Raw genomic sequence first — 6,000 nt, 5'->3', positions numbered from 1 at the left:
TATACGACCGCATGAGTAACTTTGCTGGAGCCGCGGTGAAAAAAATCCTGTGAACTCGCAAAAATAAAAAAATCTGCAATCTCACGAAAGTTTGCGTATTTTGCAAACCGCGAGTACGCTTTTGCGCGAATTTGCGTATCGCGAATTCGCAAAATTCGCCCATACTTATTTGTTATCTTATGTGGTTGTAAACACTCGACATGTTAGAAAGTGTGTTTGCACAACCTGCAACCAGTACACTCATATATGCATAACAAAAACAAACATTTTCCCTTCTACCTTAGTCACACCTCTTTCTACACCTGTGCTTCTTACCACTCTTTCTTTCCTATTTAGCTCTCTCCGTTTCCTCTCCTTGATATATCTATTTCTTCATTTTATATACTCTGTCCCACTCTTTCTTAGGCACCCTATCCCATTTTGCTGCCCCTGTATTTACTCTCATTAGCCTTTCTCTCTTTTTCTTTAGCTCTCTATAACCATGCATTGCTCCTCTTTTCACTCAATCCACATGTCTCTCGCTTTCTTTCCCCCTCTCTCTCGGTTTCTCTCTCGTGCAAGATCTCCTCTTCATATTTGTCCATATACACGCCCTCTATTCCTTCCGATACAATGAAGCCACCTAAATTGTGTCATCCAGAGTATCGCTCTCTCCCCAGCTCCCCTCTCTCCATATAGGTCAGTCCTCCCCAGCTTTCTCCCTCCCCTCTGCCAGATGTATGACGTTACAACGCAGGCTGTTACAACACCTGCCTTTACAACGCGTTTTTTACATCGCAATCCATTACAACGCGTAGTGCTTTTGGGTGTTGGATAGTGAATGGTTTAATTTACTATTCCAACTCCAATCCCCGTGGACACTAGGGAAGGTTATTGGATAGTAAATTAACCCATTCCCTATCCTAAAGCGCCCCCCAGCGCAATGCGTTGTAATAGTTTGCGTTGTAATGACCGCGTTGTAATGGTAGTGCGTTGTAAAAGTTTTGTTGTAAAGGTTGTTTACCCCTCTGCCACTCAATAACTGTTGATCGATTGCACTCTCGCCATCTTTCTCGCGATAGGTAACCTTGTTGCTATATTCAGTGAAGTCACGCAAACATTTTAAGTGATGCTCACCTAATGTGCAGTTTGGTAAAGTAATGATAATATTTCGCTCAACAGATCTAGGAATGCCTTGGCCAGGTGGGACGCTTTGGGGAAGAGGGGGAGGGGAGTGAGGTGGGGGGGATCGAGGTCAGTGACTTTCAAGGTCTATAGAAGGCTACCTTATGCCCCTTAACACTGTGTCTCTGCTTCCTGGTCATGGTTCTAAATTGCACCCCTGCTCCGTTTCTGCTCGGGTCTTCTTTTTCCCATAGTCTGTAGGTTGTATTCACCAGTCTACAATCCTACCACTTGTTTTTCTCTACTATTTTATTCTCATCGGCAGATCTACTAAAGTCTCACAGATCACAGAGCAGCAGCTGCAAATGCTGCACTTAGTGAGAAGAAGAGAGCAGGAGAGAGATATATTTACAGAAATATGGCACTCTCCTCCCCTCTCCCTAGCGCTAGCACAGAAAAATGCTGCTGTGCGCCAGGGACACACCTTTGTACTATAGTGCAATGGTGTCTCCTTGAGTCCAGCATAGGTTTTGTACTGGAAGGGAACACTTTCAGTACAAAACACAATGCTTAGACTAACTTTAAACCTTTTCCCACTTTGTATGTCTGCTGTAGAGTGCAGCACACATACAAATTCAGAAAAGACAGGAGAAATAAAAGCATTTCTTCTTCATAGCGCCCATTTGAAATGGGTGCTATTTTCTCACGCTAAACCCTGTCTATTTATTTTAAGTAAATAGGGTTTAGCATCATAAACTTTGGGTGGTTGCATGGGAATGCCCATACACCACCCATGGCACACCCCCTTGATGCTACGTAATGTAAAGCAGCCCTGCTTTATGCCACTTTTGAATATTTTCCAAGTGCTAAACAACTTTAGAGCTGGAAAGTTAGGGGCATATTTACAAAAATAATGATGCAACGCTGCGCCATTAGGAAAGTGCAGGGATGCGTCCTATTTACAGCAATACAACACATCCCTGTACTTTTCTAGGCTACCTAGTGAAAATGCAACCACCCTTGCACCATCGTGCAAAGGTGCCTGCGTTGCAGGAATGATTGTTTATGTACAGGAAGGGACAACTTCTTGCACATAAACAACCATTTATGTAGTTTTCCTCCTAAGTGTGTTGCAGAATGCACACACATAGAAAGAGTAAAAAACAAGGAGAAATAAAGGTATTTCTCCTCTTTGCGCCACTTGTACGCATCCCCTGGGGAGGCTATAGAATCTGACACATTCCTAGCCTTATGAAACCTTGTTAATCTGGGAACACATCAGATTCCATGGGTGTTGCGTGGGAACACACACAACAACACCCACGGAACGCCTCTTTCATGCAGAGTAATGCGTGAAAGGGAGCAATATTTAATATTTACAAGGCCACAGAAAGTTGCAGAGTCATATTTACAAGGCCATGGAAAGCCACCCAAGGTTGGCTTTGCATGGCCTTGTAAATATGGGCCAGCATACTGTGCCATCGGAGCGTCAAAAAAAGTAATGCTCCGCTCGCACAGGGGGCTTGTAAATATGCCCCATAATTAGTCAAAAAGATTTAGCATACTTTTGTGTAGTACTTGTGGCGCAAACATGGCGTTAAATCTAAGGGTCTGATTACGTGTTTGGTGATGTGGGAGTGGGCTGCCACGCTACCGCTCCGGTTCCATACTGTCATACCGGGCCACCACCCGCCCGCCTGATAACAAGCATTATCTTGGTCTGGCGGAGGGGCAACCTGGCGGTCCCATGGCAGTGCAGTTTAAAGACTCATATGTGAGCCTTAAACTGCACCGCTGCAGGACCGTCAGTGCACGTTTCTGCACAGCATGAATGGTGCAGTCCATGCCGTGCAAGAATGGGGTGCAGGTCAGCCGCGGTCGGTAGTGGGTGTACCTGCCGGGCGGTGACGTGGGGAGGGGGAGGGTGGGGGTAGTAATCTATGGATTGCGGAGCTTTAAAGGTAAATTAGCATATAAATAAATAAAAACGAATTTCGTTGCGCGCACTGCATCGCATTTGGGGATGCAGTGCACGCAGCGAAATTTGTTTTATTTATTTATAGGCTTACTTACTTGTAAAGCTCCGTAATGCGTAGATTACTAACCCCCACCCTGCCCCTCCCCCTCCCCATGCGGTTTGTGCAGGTACACAGGAGGGAACAACATGGGCCCCTTTCATGCACCCCATGGACACGGCAGAGGGGTCCCCTTTCTTTCCTTCGATGAGGAAAGTCGTAGCCACCGTGAGTTTGGCACTCCTCGGACCCTCGAAACTCCTAATTAGGCCCTAAGTAAATAGACCCCGCAGTTTGTTAATGCTTGCGTGTAATTTTCGTTTTTACAGTTTGACTCAGAACGGTAATATTTTAAATAGCCACTTGATGGCAGCATTGAACTGACTTCTACGAGGATTGATGCGGCAATCTTAATTGTTTTTTCTCTTTTTCTAAAACAGCCAGGAATAATTTTCACACTATATCATCCACATATAATTGCATTCCTGCCAATGATTCGGGTATTTTTATTTTAAATTGTTCGAAATTGGTACGATGAGTGTTGCTTGGAATATTAAGTTTACGCATTTCAAAATATCACAACTCATACTTAAACAGCAGCTGCACCGTTGCCTTATTAATCTATAATGTGCCGCTCCCACTTCTTTACGAATCATTTAGCTATGATCCACTAACCCCAAAAGAAAGAGGATTTCCTTTATTTATCAGTAGCCTTTATTTATATGACTCTCGAATCTCCTACCTCATAGCGCTCGCTGCATTCCTGATTCTGAGCGTGAACAGCTCCAACCAATCCATGGTTTCTTTGCAGCGCTGGTTTTATATTGAAATAAAGAGGACTCCCTCGAGGTACCAGAATGCAAAGAAACAGTTCTGGATTCGATATGATATCAATGAATCAAACTGGATACAGAGAGCTGAAAGTATCTTATGATGCCTCCTGCTCTGGGTCTACCACAGCACAAGAACAGTGATTCGCTGTAGACCTATTTCATCATTATTGAGAAGCTACTGGATGTGCAACTCATTGGTGGAGTCACACTTCCATTAACTTGTCAATACTATTTTCACAGTGATATTCACAGTTAATCACTGTTTTTGTCTTATTGTACCCTTGGTTCCTTCCTGGCATTCGAGGTAACCCTTATTTTTTGCCTTCTGGGTCACCAATATAGCAGGTTTTCAATATAACTAAAGTCAGAGATGGACAGTATAAGGAAAAACCTCTTTTTGCATCTTTATCCCTATAGTTTTCGATTAATGCCGATGGTTTTCTGACTCTGATAGTGCACTGAGCCCTGCCAAACAGGCCTCATTGCCAGTGTAATGTGTAAGTCCATTTGGTTCAACCAGGTTTGGCATAAGTTTACTTACTTATCAGTCCCGAGTATATGGTACCGGGGTACACAGGGCTTGTAAGTTAAAGTTTCCCTCAAGGACTGCAGCACTTGTTGTGCCACCACGAGTGTGACAAAGCAAATGTTTTCGAACTGCTAATTCGACTTAGTCATTTTAACGAATGACAAAGTCCAGAACTTCCTTTTCAATATACATTAGACACCCCTAAGGAAGGCCTACAAGCCCTAAGGCAGGGTGATGTAAATAAAAAAGGGGACATGTGTCCTAACACTAAAGGAGTTACCTGGAACCTCATTGGATAGTAGCTCCCTGCAAAGTACATGGAGTGATTCCCCCTCCGGAGTCAGTCAGAAGCTCTCAGGCCAGGGTACTGTGCACAGCAGGTGCCTATGTTACTGAACTGCCTCTGAGCAGCCGCAGCCGGTGCAGGTAAGAGCTGTGGGGTGGAGCGGTGGGGTGTTGGGGAGTCAACAGAGTGGAAGGGAGAATAACATTTAAAAAAAGAAAATCATTTAACTTGCGCTCTTCGCATCGCAGAGTGTGCCCTCACCCGCCCCATCGCTCTTACCTGCACCGGCTGCAGCTGTCTCTGAGGCAGTTCAGTAACATAGGCACCTGCCTATGCTACTGAAGATATCGGCTCTTCGCAACTGTGTATGAGCCCGTTCCGATGCACCCCTGCAGCAAACAGTACAATACATTGACGGGAACCGCTGTGACCGAGCTTCCTGCCAATACTTTTATAAATGACCACCTGCTTGGTCGTCATTTATAAATTAGGTGAGGGGCCTCTCCACCATGGGGATGGATTAATTTACTCCGCACCCATGGCGGACCCATAGGCCATCCAACTACATCAAAATAAAGCCCTAAGTCTATTATTGTGAGCCAAGGGCATATCACCCAGACAGATAACTCCAGGTCAAACTGTACCTCAAAATGATACGTTCCTCTGGCCTGGAATTATTGGGTCCACAAGCTCTGGACCCCATAATGCTGGGCCTGGAGGCACTGACCTGAGTTTGCAGCTGCAGAATCTGTGGGCAGCAGTACAGTTCCGCCTCAACCTACCCTTGAAACAGCACAGGGGAAGCACACAATGTTGCTTCTGGGCAGACAAAAGTATGCCCAGACTTGCTTGCTCTCCCTACCCTCACACCCGTTGTCCCCATTCATACTTTCCACCTGCTCTGAACAGACAGAAAATGTCTACTGTGTTTTTTACAGAAATCTGGAAAAACTGCCCAGTGAAGGACTCCGGGGCAGAATTTCAAGCCTCATGCACCGTTGGCGCAGCCTGCTAAGGGATATTTACAAGCACAGGTAAAGTCACCCTGTGTGACTTAACGTGTGCTTGTAAATATCACCCCTCTTCACGCAGCACTTTGCATGTTAGAGGCGGGACATGGGTGTTGATGTGGGTGTTCCCACGCAACAGCCATGTCCACTGATGCATTTACAGATTTACGAGAAATCGTAAACCTGGAAATGCGTCAGTTTGCTGTGCCACCATAGGCGTGGC

The sequence above is a fragment of the Lissotriton helveticus genome, chromosome 3_1 (genome assembly GCF_964261635.1).
Source record: "Lissotriton helveticus chromosome 3_1, aLisHel1.1, whole genome shotgun sequence".
Taxonomy (NCBI): domain Eukaryota; kingdom Metazoa; phylum Chordata; class Amphibia; order Caudata; family Salamandridae; genus Lissotriton; species Lissotriton helveticus.
The sequence above is the reverse complement of the archived record's forward strand: the minus strand, read 5'-3'. Positions refer to the sequence as shown.